The sequence below is a fragment of the Aptenodytes patagonicus genome, chromosome 5 (assembly GCF_965638725.1).
Source record: "Aptenodytes patagonicus chromosome 5, bAptPat1.pri.cur, whole genome shotgun sequence".
Classification (NCBI taxonomy): Eukaryota; Metazoa; Chordata; class Aves; order Sphenisciformes; family Spheniscidae; genus Aptenodytes; species Aptenodytes patagonicus.
The window spans coordinates 56,890,627-56,909,416 of NC_134953.1; the positions used below are offsets into that span (position 1 = coordinate 56,890,627).

At 40.5% G+C, this 18,790-nt stretch overlaps 1 long non-coding RNA gene across 1 annotated transcript; it reads left to right on the top strand.

Moving 5' to 3' along the window:
- LOC143161204 (uncharacterized) lies at positions 1-17,347 on the top strand. Its single transcript, XR_012995487.1, has 4 exons — positions 1-480; positions 866-1,030; positions 15,754-15,844; positions 15,926-17,347. It is a non-coding gene; the product is annotated as an uncharacterized LOC143161204 (long non-coding RNA).
- The last annotated feature ends 1,443 nt before the right edge of the window (positions 17,348-18,790 follow it).

Genomic DNA, 18,790 nt, shown 5'->3' on the forward strand with positions numbered 1-18,790 from the left:
TTAGAAGGCCTGGTCATAGTTCAGTTAAATGAGCTGTATCTAAAGAATGTGGGGGACTTGCAATATTGTTTTTTCACTTAAAATATGCACCCTCTCAAATAATTACGTTATCAATATTGATTCACTTGGTGTTGTGCTGGAGCTCCATGCACATCAGGTAAATAATAATACTTTGTGAAGATGCAAAAACGAAGTTGATTTGTCTTTAGACTTGTGTAATTGTATTCCTTAGAAGCAATATATATTTTGAATAAAGTATGATTTCTTCACGGAGGAAGCTCTTCTGACTGAGTATATTCATTTTTTTACTAGGATCAGGCGGTTACATCTTGGGCTCACAGAATTTTTGCCATTTGTGATAAAAAGTGTTTTTCCCACACCTACCCTGCTGTTTGTTGAGAAGACCTGATACCAGGAGTTTCAGTGTTTGAGGTCTCCCTTCCTTTATAAAGGAGTGGAAAGGATGACGATGATAACGTGGTTAGTTACATGTGAATTCAAGATTTTTCAGTATTGAAATGGATTTGGCTTAAGGGCTGTAGTTTGAAGAAAAAAAAAATCTTTGCTGTACAGAGAAAATGATAAAACCACTTCTTGCGAGTATTTTGTACGTGTTTTAAATGACATATATAGACTTTTCCTGTTGTTTATTTGACAGTTTACATATTGTAAGCCGGTAATGATTTCTTGTTCCTACTGTGCGTTGAACTGCTTCATCTGTCTCTCTATAAATGGTTAAACCAAGACGGCATCTGCTGCTTCCCTTATCCCCAAACTTACTTGGAAGGTTTTTCTGTAGATATTTGGTATACGTTCTCCAGTTCTCGCTTTTAATCTACTGTTAATCTACTGTTTAATCTTTCAGTTCATGGAGCAAAAATTGAACTTTAATCTGCAGTTTCACATGTGGCCTTCTGAGCTCTATACGTGCTGGAGATAAAATGAGACAGAGCGAGCCAGAAGCGGGAAAATCCTGCAACGCTGCTTAGAACAACCTAATCCAAAATTCCAGTCTAATGGATGATTTGCAGTAAGTCCAGTTTTTTAGATGTGTATAAAGATGGGGCTGTACTGAATGGCTCAAAGAGTGCCTGGTGTTTCATAGCTGCTGTGGTGACCTCCGAGTTTAGCGTGATCATCCTGCAGTCGTGAAGGCCAGGTTCAGCCCTTGTCTAGTCGGTAAATTTACTTCTATTTATTCCAGTATTGAGCTGGCCTGTATATGATATTTTATAATTTTAGGTGTTAAATTACATTTTTCTGAAGGATGAATTTTCATCATTATTTCAGATACGGCATCTTCCAGGTCCAGTGTCTTGGGAAGGCATGAAGAAATTGTTTACTGTATCTTCATGATAATGAAATTGGAAAAATGGCTAATGTGCATTCATTATCTTTCAGTCCTAATCTGATAGGCCTCACCTTGTTTGATACTCCACTGAGCCTGAAAATAGCCTGTAGGCATATTGTTGTTAACGGCATTTTCTCCCTCAAAGCACTGGGTTACTGTGTAAATCCTGATGAGGAAATTGTTGGGAGATGGAAACTTCCTGACAAATAGAAATGTTTTTGCCATTGTCTTCTCATTGATGTCTCTCCTGTTGCTAGAGTGGTAAGCCAGCTCGTAGCACGCTGTCCTCTAAAAGGTTCGGTTGTGAGGATGTTTTTTCTAATTGCATGGCTCTTGTTTGATTAGAGCTTCATTAACACAATATTTTATTGAACTGTGTTCAGTCTAATAGGATTAGGGGTCTGTTACTGAAATTGTTTATTTAACGTGGCTGCATAATGTTTTTCAGGTGATGTAGTGGAACTGTATGGTACCTTGTTTCGGAATGAAACATTTATGTATTCAGAACAATGCTTACCTGAATATGAGTAGTCCACTTAGCTCACACTAAGTTCCTAATTCTTTTGCCCTTCGTGTTTGTTAGCAACTGCCGGCGCATCCTTTGGTTGAACAGATAGGAAATCATATATGACCTCTTTGTACGTGTTCAACCCGTTGAGCTTCCCAATTTGAGCTTTTTGCCAAACTTTTACTGGGTTTCAGTACTGGGGTCCTCTTTCTAGATGCAAAGAAATGGTCCTTGCCTTGCTGTGTGTGGTTAGAGCAGCCAGCCCACGCAGCAGCCGTGGCAGCAGCGGGGCTGATGGGTCCCCTGTGGCAGCAGCCTGGGGACCTCTGCTCTGAGCAGGGCTCAGTCCCGTAGGCTGCTCCGCTGCTGTCTCTTGTCGTTGCCTTCCGACAGGTAAATTAAACAGGCTGGGGACGCTGCTCTGGCCCTGGGGCCAAATGGCACGCGCAGGGATCTTTTAGAAATCTTATTTAATACTTCATCTCTGCTTACTTAATAGAACAAGAAATACACAGATGTAGACAGATAGAAAGCCCATGTTTTACTGCTTTCTGGGGTTTTCTTCTGACTCTGGAGCATATTGTCCCGTGTTTCTGTACATTTCCTTGTCTGTTTTCTCCACCAGTCTTTTCAGCATGCTGTTTCTCATCTTGGCTAGATTTACAGCTAAAAGAAGTATTTCTTGTTTACTACAAAAACATACTAATTTATTTTGCTCTATATTTAAGGCTTTCCATGGGGTCTTTTAAAAGTTCCCCATTTATTCTTTGTGTGAGTCCTCTCTAAACATTTTCATTATCATTCCTGTTATTTTGTCTTTGGGGAACCCAAGTCCTTTGCCTGAAAGCAGATAGGGGAAAACTCATTCTCCTGCCTCTAACCATTCTCTAAGCCTAGTAGTTATTGTAAAATATTTTCCATTTTCTAGGCCAGTGGGTACATGATAAATCTTTCATCGAAACTGGCTACCTGGAGACATTTCATGATAAAGCTATGTTTTTATTACAAATGTTCATCAAAATCCATGACTTAAATACAGACGGGCTCTCACATAACTGTTTGTGCATAGGACAATATTTTTTCGTATGCTATTTGTAAATTGATCGTTGCCTTGGTGACTAAGGATAGCAAAGACGCCACCAAAAACACTTAAACTGTCTTCTAACATTTCTGACCATGTTTTTGTAAATGATCACTCAATTTTACTCAGGTCCCTTTTGATGTAACAAAACTAGCACTTATGGAAATAATTTCAAGGGCCTGTTAATAATCAATCATTATTTAATCTATACAGTTTAAAATATGCTAGTGATTTTTAAAATAATACTTTCAGAAGTAAAAAAAGAAGTATGAGAAATTCTGTGCATAGAACAGACCATGCATTTACTTGACATAAACCTAATTTGATTTTACAGGCTATGTAAATCCACTAATGTTATGAGATATGACAATTTCTATGTTGTTTGCTTTTCCCAAAGTATGGTAACATGAGATACTACCTCAAAATAAAAAAATACACAATGACTGTACTGTGAGCCAGAACATTGAGCCAGCACAACTCTGAACTTGGTATCTTTCATACCATACGCTTTCAAGGACATTGTTAGAACTGTATGTATTAGAATTATACGCACGCTGCATTCAACAAGATATTTCTTTTGACATTGAGGATGAACTTTTGGAATCTCAGCACTTGTTTACTGACATCTTTAGCTTAATTTGTTAAAGTCAGGTGAATGGCAGAAAACAAGTACTGTAAATAGCATCTCTACTGCAGATAAAATGAAAATGCAGTAATGATTTTATCTCTTACATTGTTAAGAACTTGATTGTATTTCACTGTGAAGATGTAAAATAACTTCATTTGCATATAAAACTGCCCATGCTTCATAACTATGAGAGCAATGACTCCAGTAATAATATTAAAAAGCAGGAAGTTTTTGGTATCTATATTTATTCAGTTGGATGACTTTATCAAAAAGTTTGTATGTCAGGATTTTAGCGTTTTGTCAGATCCCAGTGCTGAAACTATTCACAGAAGTTATCCAGACTTCATGCATTTTTACTGCTTGGTGAAGATAATAGATGTTAATAGATGGAGTTCTGTTGGTCAAAACGTTTCTTCATTCAAGCCTTTTTTGATAAGTCAGTGTAGTGCATCCAACTCTGTAGGTGACATGGTTTATTTTGTGTGCTTTTCTCTCTAGCTTATATGTTTAGCTGTGCTTTTACCAGGTACAACAATTTGTGCTATTCCCCACCATTACTTGTGTACTTGCATTGGAGTAATTTTCCTGGGCCTGGAGGCTTTCTGCAGTTTGTTGACATTTTAACATATAGTTGTTGTCTTATTATTTTCATGAAGTAGGCTATTTTCTCACAGCTTTCTGGAACAAGGTTGTACCTTACCCTTTTTCTTTACCATCTCTACTGTCTAGTATAAGAATGTCTTAATGGAACAATAAAGTAGTATTATTCTTCAAAAGGGGGAAGAGGGGGACTCAGTGCATTTGACAGAATTTACTGCTTTTGATTCTCACAAGCTTTGGAAACCTGTAATATATTTATGCACTTTTCCTTGGAATGAAAGCGTGTTCTCATAAGCAAGTGAGGCAGCAATGCAGAAGAATGCCTGTGGAGGAGGTGAAATACACAGTTACTCAACATTGTTCAATGTAGACAATAAAAGATAGGTTTTGAGGATAGATTACTCCTTCCCTCCCCAAAATAGGTGGTGGTTTAAGTGCAGCCTTAGCTTTGGTTACCAATTTTTTGCAGAACTGTGGTTTCAAGTATAGTAGAGTCAGTTTTGGCCTTGACCTTTCTGTAGTGACAGCTAAGGCCCATGGAGTTTACCCTGCATAGATTGTTGTTCCTGTCTTTAAATGATGTTGTGTTTGCTTTATATCTGGTTAAAAGCTCTTGGGGTTATTTTTTCCAGAGGAAGACTTGCCTTTTGGGTGATCTTGTGAAAAATTCTCTCTTCACGATTGGTGCTATAATTGGATCTTTTTTGGTATTTTTTCTATTTCCTCAATTCACATTCCTTTCCTGAGGATCATTTTTTATTTGTATTATGTCTGTCAGAATTTTAATCAAGTCAGACAGAGGATCATGGCATTATTTTTCTGCCTATTGATCCTTCTTATTCCAGTTTGTTTCAGTGATACTTTAGTCTATTTTTACTTAGTGGATAAATAAAAAAGATAAAGAATTTCTGTGCCCCAGTGATAGTTTTCTTGAACTACTAAGCTTGTGAAGAGTGACAGCATCTGTATTATTTTGAAAGATCAAGTTTTTCCTCTGGGAGAGTGACATTTTCTCACTCCAGCTACATAATTAAAACCAATCTCGGAACACTAATGCTGTGGGTATGCAGAGTAGTGTGCTGCCTTCAGGGAAAGCTGATGGAGCTGGTTATTAACCACCATCTAGGACATCGGTGTGGGTACCTGGAGAACCTTGCGAGGTTCCTTTGGTGTCTCAGAAGCCGCGTTTGAAATGATGGGAAGGGATTTTGCTCATGCTGTTTGATGCACAGTATCTGAAGAGCTGTAGCCTTCGTTAGCAGAGGTAGGATACCTCACTAGTTCGCTAACCAGCTGCAGCTCTTAAAAATGTCTTCTGGGTGTCTGAGGGGAAGAAGCCTTAAAATGGAGAAATAATATCGCCAGAATTTTCTGTTCCGCTGTAGTGGGCTGCCTGATTTTGCTTGTTATTTTGTATAATTCTCGAGTTATGGTAACTTTGTATCCAAGAGATCCAGAAAAAAAAGAAGTCTGCAATTTTTTATTAACTCATAATTAGTAATGTTGGTATAATGGCGGAGGATAAACCACCACCGCCACATGGCTGGAGGATAAGCGCTGCGCAAGGTTAGTGGTGACTTCCAATGGCACTGGGCCATCAGACTGGTCCTGTAAGGTGGGGGCTGCTGGCAGGTGTCCCCTTGGCCACGTGCTCTGGGGCAAGCTTGCCCCCCTCGGCTGCGTGCTCCGGGGTGAGCTTGCCTGGAATAGCGCTCCACAGCACGGCTGAGCGTCCACTCGCTGCTGGCTGTGGGGTGAGTAGCTTGCTGCAGAGGTGGCAGAGCAAGCCAGGCGCCTTGGCGACAGCACAGCATCCCTTCATCCCACCTGGCAGCGTGCGTGGAATGGGTGGGAGGCACTGGGGAGGCCCTGGAGGACACAGCAGTGTGTCAGAAGACTGAGCAGAAAATGATGGGAGGTGGGGGGAGGGAGAGCAGGAGTGGTACTGCAGGAGAGGCAGCAGGGAGAAAGTGGAGAGCACAGCGTAGCAGCAAAAGTAGTGAAACCCGCAGCAGAAGACGCAGCTCGGCAGGGTGGAATAGCGGCTCTGTCCCCAAGTCAGGCGGGTGCAAAGCACACCGAGAGGGTGATTTGTCAAACAGCTGTAAGGTGGCGTGAGGTTACGAAAGGAGAAGAATGATACCTTGCTTTTATGTTTTGCTGGGAGATTACGCGTGTGCTGATGTGATTCCAAGGAGGACATGGGCTTAATTTTTACCAGCTGTATCTGGTGCCTGATACCAAAGACTTCAAATAGGTACAAGGAGCATTACTGTACACTGGTAATTTTGGGGTCTTCAAACAGATAGCAGGATTAAGTACGAACATTGCCACGGTGACAAAGCTTGCACATTTTTCTGCAAATTGGACATAAAGCACATTGTCTTATTTATCCCAGTGTAGCAGCCGAGCTGTTTATTACAAAGCAACAAGACTTGCGGACTTTTCTGTCCAAGTCTCTTGTTGTCATTCCAGGAGAGAAGGGAAATGGTGCCAATGCCCCGATCATTTTCAGACAGAGACAAGTAGCTGTAATTCCTAAACACAGCTGTACTCTTAAACGAATAGCTGTTCAAAGCAGGGACCTTTAACGTTTTTGTTCTTCATGCTTCGTATGGGTTTTTATTGCCATATTACATACTATCATAAAACCTCAGTCTCTCCATAATGGCTTGAAAACTGTTTCATTATTATGTTAATATGAAGTCCTTTGCAGATAATGTTTTGTCAATCTTTTTGAAGTACTGTACATTACATTCTAAAAATTATATACTTATTCTTTATACTTACTGAATATTAACTGTGACTAGGAAGGGTTTCCTTGAAATTTGAAGATCTCTTCCAGGCAATGTTTCATTTGATTAAACTCTTCTTTTTGTAACAGACCAGAGCCAAACCTTTCAGGACAAAAAATATCTTTTTATAAAAAGCATGCTAATTTTTCTCATTTCTGATACGTTAAAGTCAGTCTCTACATTTAAGCAAGGAATACCTGTGTAAAATTAATTTAGAATGACTGATGCTCCCTCAGTAACAAACCCAGATTTAAATTAAACCAAAGATGAACCTGTCTTTTTCAGTTTCGAGTGCCAGCTGCATGAGAAGAGTAAGAAAATTCATGAAAATCATAATTCTAGAATTTAACTTATTTTCATATGCTATACATATGGAAACATATGGGCATGAAATATGTGGAAATCCATGTTTAACATTTTATATGTTAAAAACCTGTCTTTAGGCAGTATGCCAGTAATATAAGGGGAATGCTACTGTAGAGTGTCCACTCTTCAGTTCCCAGCGGTTGTGGACTTGGGGGAGAAGAGGTTGGGCTTTCCTTTCCCTGGGGCTGAGTGCTTCTCTCCCCATCGCCACGCCATGCTGCTTGTCCCACCCTTCCACAGGCAGAATTATGCATTCCTTAAAGGCTGTTCTTTTGACCACTTTTGGATTTGGCATTTTTAAATGGAGTTGTGTTTGCTTGTTTTGTGCTATGGGAAACAGTGGGAACCTCCAGTCTCCTTTCTGATCCTTAGAGGATTTATTTGAATACTTGTTTCAATGTGCATTTGTATTTATTTTATTCCTTATCGATATTTGTGGTTTTCATTTGAATGCTTATCTATGCCTTACATAATTTCCATTTTCCATAAGTGAACTTTTCCCCCACCACATCTTTTCTAGTTGGTGTAACCAGAACTGAACAGTAGTCTTGGTAAGAATATACAAGTGACCTTAAAAGTGTTACTGTAGCCAGTTTAATTTCTATGGCACTCATTTATTACATATTATTGTTACATTATTTCATTGATGGTGCACTGTTTCTTTTCATGATTTTATGGGTATTTTGGAAATCAAGGAAGCTTATCAATAACATCATATTATCGGAACATATCAATATTATCAGAGTACTCCTTTAAATGTGCATTACTTTGCATTTATCAACACTGAATTTCACCAGCTGCTATTTGTTCATTTGCTTACCTCTGTTAGGTTCCTCTAAAGATCCTCCAGACTGTATTATCTCATTGGTTTCATGAGATGCACTTTTTGCCGTTTCACAAAATGATAGTTGTTAAAGATGGTTAATAAAGCCTCCTTAGAGATCTGGAGAGTGTGCCCTGAGTTAGACCGACCGCGTTTGCTAGTGTGCTGCCCTGTTAAAATGCTAGCAGAGAGCAAGGAGGCATTTTTCTTTCTGCTCAGAAACTTTGCTGCTTTGTCCATAATGTATGGGAGCTTTTATTTCTGTTTTAGTTTCAGTTATCTTATTTGGCGCTGAAATGGGGCTCGCTAGTGGTCCTTAATTTGCAGGATTACTGCTGGCACCTTGAACAGACGTGTGGCTTTTACCATACGCCAGCACTCCAACGTAGCCACTGATCTTAAACAAGAAACAGTATTTTCTGTTAGCATCTCACCCTTGGGCTTAAACATCCTTCAAAGAAACCCCAAGTTAATACTGCAGTTCTGCACTAGATTACGTGGGGTGAGGTCCTGTAATTGATTTTGGTGGGAGAATCCACTCTGTGCGTGCAGTGAACCCTGGACAAGGGTGGAAGGGGCATAAATAGAGCTTTGGGGTTTTGTGACAGTGAGATGGAGTAAATTTGGGACCAGGGAGCAGGAAGATTTCCTCTCATTGCCTGACGATGGTGCTACAGTGCTGTGGGAAAAATTGCTCCTGTTCATGATACATCATGGATTCAGTTCTTGTTATCACTGTCATCGGTTCTTGGGCTGCATCTGTGTGAGACTGGTTATGTCTAATGCTGTTCAAGTGAGAAGAAATATATAACTCATTATACCTAAGTACGAATATTGATTGTAAATAGGTAAAGAGAGGGAAGACTCAATCATGTTTAACAGACTACTGTGGTTTTCACGTTAACATCCATAAAAAGAAAGTAAACTATATGACAAGTCAAGTAGTAACCCTGGGGCAGATTCCCCTTTTCAGCAGACAGGTTCACCTTACGGGAAGGCTGTGCAATTCCTAGTTTGGATGGGTCTAACTTTGACTGATATAAGTAGACCTTTCTATAGCCTATTTTCTTTGTTATTGATGGCAGCCAGTCAGTCCGCCCCAGCTTGGCAGACTTCTTGCCCAAAGGATCTGAGAAGACGTTTGTGTTTGTATTGACTCTGCATATATCACTGCATATTGTGTATGAAAAAATCCTTCATTATTCATCCACCTTGCTGAGATATGTTAAATAAGCTTTGAGGAGTTTAAATATGGATTTTCTTAAATTTTCTAAAGTTTCAGACTAGATATTACATTAACATTAAATAAACATTTCAGTATGGTGGTTCACTTAATTTCAGCTGCAACAAAAGAATTAACTCTGCTTTATTCCAATTTTGAGTATTACCTACTTCTTTGTACCCTGTGAAATAGTCACAAAGGTGGTTTTTACAGTAGAATTCCTTTGCCTGAACTTCCACTGCGGAGGCATTACGTCAGAGATGAAGATAAACGAATTAACAGTCAAAGCACACCTTCAGTGTGTGATAGGAAAAACTTAATGTACCTCATCATTAAATCAGAACAGAACACTAAGGGTGAAAAGCATTCATCTGGGAAACGGTAAGCGCACTATTCAAAAACATTTTTTTCTAAGAAAAATGAACTCTGCAAACAGAGGAAAGAACCGTTCTAAGAATTCTGAGAAAGTCTGATGAAAACAGAGACTACATATAGGAAATTGTCACAGACTCACAGACCGGTCGAGGTTGGCAGAGACTTCTGGACGTCATCTGGTCCAACGTCCCTGCTCAAGCAGGGACACCCAGAGCCATGTCCAGATGGCTTTTGAATATCTCCAAGGATGGAGACTCCACCACCTCCCTGGTGGTACTCAGTCACCCTCACAGTGAAAAAGTGTTTCCTGATGTCCAGAGGGACCCTCCTGTGTGTCAGTTTGTGCCCGTGGCCTCTGGTCCTGTCCCTGGGCACCACTGGGAAGAGCCTGGCTCCGTCCTCTTGGCACCACCCCTGCTAGTGTTCATACACATGGATGAGATCCCCCTGAGCCTGCTCTGCTCCAGGCTGAGCAGTCCCAGCCCTCCTAGCCTCTCCCCATAGGAGAGATGCTCCAGTCCCTTCAGCGTCTTGGTGGCCCATTGCTGGACTCTCTGCAGTATGTCCACGTCTCTCTTGTACTGGGGGACTGGACGCAGCACTGCAGGGGTGGCCTCACCAGTGCTGGGTGGAGGGGAAGAACCACCTGCCTCGACCTGCTGGCAACGCCTCTCCTAATACATCCTAGGACACCGTTGACTTTCTTACAGTTATGTGGACATACGACACAAATACAAGACAGAGGTAGATCTCTAGGTTTAAATACTGTATTTGTGTATGTGAAATCTGAAGCCTTGATAAGTTAACTGACCTTTAAATGTCCTGGTGCTTGAAAGTAAGTTCCTGAAGTACCGATGGCGGACTGGAGGCACAGGGGAGCTGAGAGGGAGGGGGTTACTGCAGGGGGGTGGCTTTGGGGTAATTTTTGTTGTACTGTTACTGCAGTATAATCCCATTGCTGCTGCAACTGAAACACAGGTATTTTGTATATTTATCTATTGCAGTCATCTCTAGGTTACGTCTATGCATATATAGTGCTTTGCTGTATTAGTTGTTATTGCGTGAGCTCCCTGCCACTGAGCATAAGGCGCGTATTTAGGTGCACCATCTTTTACGATGCCTAAATAAGAACTGCTGTACCTTCTTAGTGGTATCAAGTATAAAGAGCATTAGAAAATCCCCTTGTATGAATAGAAGAAAAAGTTTGCTTCCTTTTTAGATATAACTTTTCTGCTTTTCTGCCTTTCCAACACCTTTTTGCCCTTTACAGTTTCAAGGTAGGATGGTATTGTCCTGCTCTTCTCAGTTAATGATAATTTTCACCTCCAGAGAACAGAACTAGGATTTTTTTCTTTTTAAGTTTAAAAATGACAAAATTATACCATGTAGGCCATATGGCAGAAAAAGGAGGTGAGAAAGATGAAGGGAAGTTCAGAGCAAGAGGGTTGGTAGAATTGTTGGATTTGGTCCTTTCTCTTTTCTGTAGGTGATTTATCTACAACATCACTCTCTTCCTTCTTTAAATGGGCTTATATTCTATGATTTTAATTTCCTAATGACTTTCATAAAGAAAATTCCTGCTGTAATGGGGAGTGAGATTATGATTAATTTTGAACTAACAATGCTGATTATTATTATTTGAACCTGAAAAGCAAACTTTACTGAAGAGGTGGATTCAGCCATCGTTTCTGGGAACCAAGTATTCAGTGATAGACACAATAAAGTAACCACTTATGTAGTCTTTAAAGTTTGGGTTTTTTCTTGTCGGGTGTCTTTCCAGAAAATGTACGTTACATTGCTTTCTACTGCTGCAAAAGAACAGAAAAGTCCACAGAGCATTTCTTCCAAATCTTTGATAACGATGAAATATCTGACCTTAATATAAGAAAGTTTTTATCAGGACTTTGCTCTTTCTTTCCCTAGATTAATTTCATGTATTTTAACAAGTATATGATGAAGTATGAGAGGAGTAGGTTTGTGCATTATTCTTATGAGTTTGGTCACTGGCTTCAGTAGATCAGGCTATAACATTCGATCAAGTGACTTAAAGGTTTCACATACACATTGCCTTGCTCTTAACCTGCTGTTTGTTGCATACGTGCTATAGCTGAAGTTGAAGTAAAGGGTAGAGAGAAGCAAATGAACAGCAGAACTTCCCCATGATGCACAGGGTTAATTTCTGTCTCTCTGTTGTGAATTATTTGAGTTTAAAACTGCCACTGTTCTTTCAGTGCAGCAATGCATTTTGGCACAGGTCTAGAATCAGTGTAGTGAGTTTCCATAAGCAACGTAAACTGTAACTAAATGAAGTTTTGAACTCTGGAAAGGAGTAACTTGGTACTGTTTTTGAGTAAGACATTGAGAAACACCCTGACAGCTTGCAGCTGTTACAGGAGCAACTGAGCAGAGGGGTGGAACTGGCTCTGCTAAGTACACTGAGGTATTCGTTTATATTAAATCCTGTAGCAATAATGGTCTTGAGGATTTACAAATATGAATGAAATAGCCTTTTGAGAAGTTTTGTTTAAATGTGTGGAAGAGTAGTTGGTGTAACAGACAGGTACAGTGTGTTAAAACGGGTGTGTACTGGTTTAGTTTTATCATAGAAGAAAGCACAGGATTTTGTTAGGGGAGTATTTTGTAAAGGGCAATTACTCTTGATGTAAGATTTGAAATGCTTTCAAACCAGACAGTCATGATCCAGCAACAAGATACTTCACGTTTTCATCAGTTACTTCAGGTTTTCTCATAATGTCTCTGCCTGTGCGTGGGAATGGCCGGCCTTGAAACAGCGGGCAAGGTCCTACCCCTTGTTTTCCCAGCTGATGGAAATCCATCTACAGGTGGGTTAAGCTTTGGCAAACACAAGCTTCGACATTTGAGCAGACATTTGTGGGTCTAATTCTAGTAGAAGGTTAGGTATTTCTAGCGTAAAATGTGGTGAAAACACTGTTTTTTGTCCATATTTGGAAAAATAAGATCAAATAACTCTTCCTTTTGTGTTTGGCTTTGGCTACAGTAGCTGAAAAGCTTGGTCAGGTTTGACTGTGGTAGGGACTATTGTGTTCTGTTCTCATGAAGGTCTGGCCAGGTTGGGAGTGCCGCTGCCATCTCCACACTGAGGCTGAGGTGGTCCTCTGGAGTGGTGCCGGGCTGACGCTGGGCACTGCCGCCACTGCCCTGGCACCAGGGGCTGGCATGAGAGCTGTGGGGTCTGCTTGGTCTCTCCTGTGCTTTCAGCCTCCCCCTCCCCTGCGATGAAGAAATTACTGTTGGACTTGGAAGAAAACATAAGGCCACTGGAAATGGCAGAAGTGTAGTGAAAGGAGGGGTTTGTTGATGGGGGTGATGGAGGAGAGGGCTGTGGCGTGGCTGAGGGTCTGAGAGAGGGTCACTTGGCTCTTTGTCTCACCTGTGAAGTGGCACGACACTGCCTGTCTGCTTCCCAGTGGCACGCGGGCTTGGGGAACGTGGCACAGGCGGCATGGGCCGTGCCCCACATCTCCACGCGCAGCGAGGCGAGTGGCAGCACTGCTGGCATCGCAGCTGCGAAATGTCCTGGCTTTCCTGAGGCAGACCTTGCATTTGGCATGCTGTGCCTGGCCCAAGAAGAGTTGGCCCAAAAAGAGTTATCCCCAGAAACGTCCCCATGCCTGGTGTGTCCTGCCTTGTGCCGTACCCCCTACGCCTGCACCTTACTTGCTCTGATGCAGGGCTCATCCTTGTGTCCCTATGCCACCGCTGTCATGTCTGCTATGTCCACGTGAGGTGGCTGGAGGGTGAGCTCTGCTTGGCACTGCTGCAGCCCCAGCCCCTGCTGCGCCGGGGCAGAGCGTGGCATTGGGGTGTCCCGGCGTCCTCCGCCGGCCGATGCCTGCCTGGCTCCTACAGTTGCGGCATGGCCTCGTGCTCCTGCGGTGGATTGGGTCATGCTTGGGGAGGTTTTATACTGTGGGCTAGAAAGTAAGTTTGTTTTGAAGCTGACTGTACTGATTGTTTCTGAGTATTATGGCCTTCGATATTCTTTTATGTTCTGTTAATGAAAACATTTGGATACAAATACGACAATTTTGCTGATGCTTATAAAACATACAGCCGTAGTTACACAAATGTTGAAAAGATGATAATGATTATCCTTTGAGTTGCAAAAAAAAGACTTTCTAATTGTGTTTAGTTCTTCTTAACACCAATCCTCATATTCATGCCTGATGTGTGTCAAATCATGCATCATCTTCCAGGATAATATAAAACTGTCATTAGATATTACGGAGGCACTTGGATATATATACTGCAAATACCAGTCAGTAAAACTATGCTAATGAGGATGTGTGTGAAGCAGTTAGGAGTTAATACATCAATTCTGAAGTATTAACGTTAGCGAGCCCTTCACTTGATGATCTTCCTGAACTTTATCCTTTCTGCAGCCCAGTTTCTGACAGCCGCCCCCTCCCAAGCCCGAGAGGCTCCTCACCTCTCCGTTCCCCTGTTGCTGGTGGCCCCACAGGGAGGAGATGTTCGAGTTACGGTTTCTCTCTCTGCAGCATTACATCCGTGTTTGTGGGAGCCCAATGGTTTTGCCCGGTGTTCCTCATTAAGTGACAGTGCACAAAGCCAGTTCCTCACCAGGGCTGCTCCTTGACCGGCTGCATACAGGCAGGCGGGCACCTTCCAGCAAAGGCTTGCGAAACCGCGGCGGCTTGGCGACTCCAGAAAATAGTGTCCTGTCACCAGACAAAATCTGAACTTGCCACAGATACTCAACCTCTCTGATCTAGGTAGCGTTGAAGGAGTAAATGAAGTTTAGACTAAATACGGGGAGGCTGGGGATCTCTCGCGTGCTGGCAATTCTCTCTTGGCAGTGAGCAGTGTGAGCTTGGGAAGAGCAGTCTGAATTCCAGCTTCCCACCCTGAACAGAAGAACATCCCGGCAGGGATGGTCGTACCGAGAGTGGAAAGGCTAATCCTTTTTAATCTAGCCTTGATTAATTATTCACACTACCTCTGCTATCAGTGGAAAGTACAAAAAATTAGGCAGAAGAAGGTTGCGTTGTAACTTTTGGAGCACTATAGTTTGTTTGTATTACTTTTTAGTATGGCACACAAGGAGAAGAACCAAGGCTTTATAACGGTCTTGGAAACAGAACACTTGTTTTGCAAACAAAATCCCCTGCGAAAATAATTCCGAGTCTTGTATATGGTCATGCTGTGAAAATTTTCCTCGTAAATAAAGTAGAATAGACACTATTTTAGTCTGATTTATATTGGGATTATAAAAACAGGAAAATTGGATTTTAACTATGAATATATATTTTATATATATATATAAAAATATATATATTTTATTTTAACTATGGAATATATATTTTCACATAAATCTGATGCATAATTTCAAGGGAAATACTGGAAGAACTATTGTACCAGTAGAGAAGGAACACATTTCAAATATAGACATGCAGGAACATCATTTATATTATTACTATCTTCTACCTGTATACAATTTTATGCAGTGAATTTTGCATTGTCAGAAGATTTTTTTAAAAATCTATTTAAAAAAGCAGCTACTGTAGGAAGTTGTGAAACTTTCAGGAAATTATTCATTTTTACTTACTTTGTTATAGAGTTTAGGGTCTAGAAATTGTTTATGGAAAGGCTTGATTTGACTTCAGTGGGAATAGTGCTGGACATTATCTTGGCAGTCACAGTAAGCACTTGTGCTGTCTCAGGGGAAGTTCCTTACTGGCTTTTTACTTTGAGCCATGGTGTAGTCTCATTGGCGTGTTTGAACCTGCAGATTCTGGGAGATGGTGACAGAGTCCATAGACGATAACCTGTCATATTTCAAAGGACTATGATATTTAATTCAACACAGCAAGACAGTGACTTGTCTTATACAACAAATCTGTTGTCAGCAAATACTAAATTCTAAGAAAAAATGAGAATTTTTGTAATTGTACATTTTTATATTCCAAAGACTGGATTTAATACTATATTGTTTTCTTCATAGGTTTGCTGAAAATGGAAAACACTGATAGAGAGAAACAAACAGAATGAAATTTGGCCTTTCCAGCTGTACGAAGCCTTTCCAGCAGCAAGAGGTGAGTTGGCATCCCTGCAGGGTGAACAGGCTGCCTGCAGTGCTCTACAAGTCTCATTTTCACGGTTGTTCTGCTCTGCAGGACGATGCCGGACACCACCCGGTTAACTTAGAAAAGAGCTATTTTGCTAGAGTGCGTGGATCTAGAAGATTTGGCCCATTTTATTTTGCTAATAATGCTACTCAAAGAATGAACAACATGACAGCTACACTCAAATGCTGCACAGGGTTACACGAACGTAAGTCGACACAGAGAAAGGCAGCTGGTATTTTCAAGAGTTTCTTGAAGAGAAACAATGCAGAATTCAGAAAACCTGTGAAGAGGAGGTCTTGAGAACTGAAAGAGCTTTACAACAGCATCAGATGAAAAGATCAAGATAATTGAAAATGTGAGGCAAAGGCATATACTTGGTTCTTCGGAAGCAAGAAACAAAAACCATTTGAGTGTTCATTAGGTCAAGTCTTCAGTGCTTGACGTGTTGCTTTGACGCAGGCTTGGTTAAGGCTTGACAGATGGAGGAAATGTGAAGATAACTTAAAGAAAAGACAAAGAACTGTTCAGGAGAACAGAGAACAAATGAAGAAATATTAGCCATTGGTCAAAAATTTTAAGGATGAGAGGTGTGTCTCTTAACACTCCGTACTGTAAATGTGAATGTATTGCACAAAAGGAGATTATTTTTGTATACTTAAATACATCTGTATGCTTGATGGATATTTTCAGTAAGTACTTGTTTGTGGAATAAACCAAATCGCAGATAAATCATATTCAGCTTCACAAAGAGGCCAAAATTTTGATTATAGTATTGTAAAGAAAAAGCTCTTCTAAAATAAAAAACGCAAACCCAAAAGAAACGTAGTTTTCTACTCCTCTTGTAAACTGGAAGAGTGAGATGATCTTGGGACTCAAGTAGTTTGTGTAGTTATATACTTGCTTCTGTGGTGAAATACCTAGTGCGTGCACAAAGGGGTGGATCCAGAAGTGCTGGGCATGGGTCCCGCTTCACGCAGCAGTATGGAAGCTCCCACTCTCCAGCACTGCTGGGAGAAGGGATGCTTTTCACTTTGCCCTTACTATAGGAGAAAATTGCAGGGTTGGAGCTTCGCTTAAAAATAAGCAGGTGGCTCACTTTTTCCTTTGCATCTTTGAATAACAGAAAATAATAATGAGTATTTATATTCTGCCATGCTGCTGCTGAAAACATTCACTTAGTAATACCTTGCTTAGGTTAGAGACAAGCACTTTAATCTATTTATGTGTTGCACAGTACATTGTTAAATTGAATGCTGAATTGAAATTAGTTTTGCAAAACTTTAAGTGTTTCCTAACTTAAGCCATTTTGGGTCCAAAAAAAATGAATCAAGCATGTCACTGTGTATTTTGGAATATATCGTGGTTCAGTTAGGATAAGAACTTGAACCAGCAAGGTTAATTTTTAAAAATGAATGGTAAAAGTAAATTGCCTGCTACAGTTTTTCTCTATACCCAGAAATTACTCTTTTATAATTTTATTTATAAGTATTCTTTTCAAAGGCACTTTACAAATTGCCATTTGCTCTGAAAATTGACTTTAAAAAAATGTGAAGTTCCGTGTTGGTTGGATCTGAGAGATGAGATAATCCATTTCCATTGTGTGTTTCATTAGTGTTTGTAAAAGTTCTGTAGGATGAAGTAAGCTGTGTCACTGACGCCTCGATTTATGACCTCCGTGTCACCAAAGCCCACCAACTGTGCTCTTTTGATTTACACTTGTGATGAATAGTAAATTAATAAATGATGCACAAAACATAATTGAGTGCCGCTCACGCCCCTTAAGCTGTTTATTCTTCCGGCTAAGTGGAATAAGAAATAATAATGGTGTTGCAAAAGATAAATCAGTTGGAGAGAGACATGTGAATTGATGGGAGAAGCTGAGTTTGTCTCACTTGTCCAAGAGATGGTGAGGAGGTGACAAGATCCTGGTCTGTGAGAACCTTTGTGGAGAATTTCTTCTGTGGCTGGAAGCTGATAGGCAAATTTGGAGAATAAGTAAGTTGCAGTTATTTAACGGCCAGTGCAATTTGCCATAGGAACAGCTCACTTAGAGATGTGGTCGATCACTCGGAGTCACTAAATCAAATTGGATGGATGTCATCTGCCAATTCTGTCAGCCAGAAATTATGGGCTTCATATGGGAATCGCAGGATGAAAATTGGTTATGTTATCTAGAAGGTCAGACTAGATAATTGTAATAGTCTCTTTCTAGCTGTAAAATGAGCAAATCAGTAAACGCGTATTTTTGTCACAAATGTCAGTGGATATGATTCTGAATGCACACAGGCTGCAGCTCTGAGGAGAAAATCCTTTGGTCAGGCTTCTCCCACTGCTAGATTTATCCCTAAACAGGTGTATTATTTCACTAACTGTTGTACTAGAGTATAATATACTAAATAAAACAAGCACAAGCATTTATTTCTGAGCATGATTATGCCACATAATCAGGCGAAACCCAAATCCTATCAAATTGTGTTTCTCTACCAGGAATACATTTGCAGTATGAGAAGCAGTAACCTGTGCTTCCAGTGGAAGACACATAGTCACTCTGATGCTTCAGATGAAACATGTTCAAACTCTGAGTATTTACGGAAATGCTGAAATTTCATGTCACTTTTATGATTTGAACCGAGCTCTCACATAGACACAATGAAAAAGCACTTGTTCTTAGAAATTATAGAACTGTAATACTAGACCCACTGTTCATATTTGCCTAGCTAAAACAAACAGAAAAAATTAACTACTGCACTGTAGCCTGATTTATCTTAGATTTTCTGTAATCCCACCCAGAACAGTAAATATCTGGTATTTCAGACTGAATAGTGTGGCATTGAATATTTACGTTGATAAAATAAGTACTGCAAATCTGTGCAGTTACCTGTCCTTTTTCTTAGAACTAGATTTTTAATACTG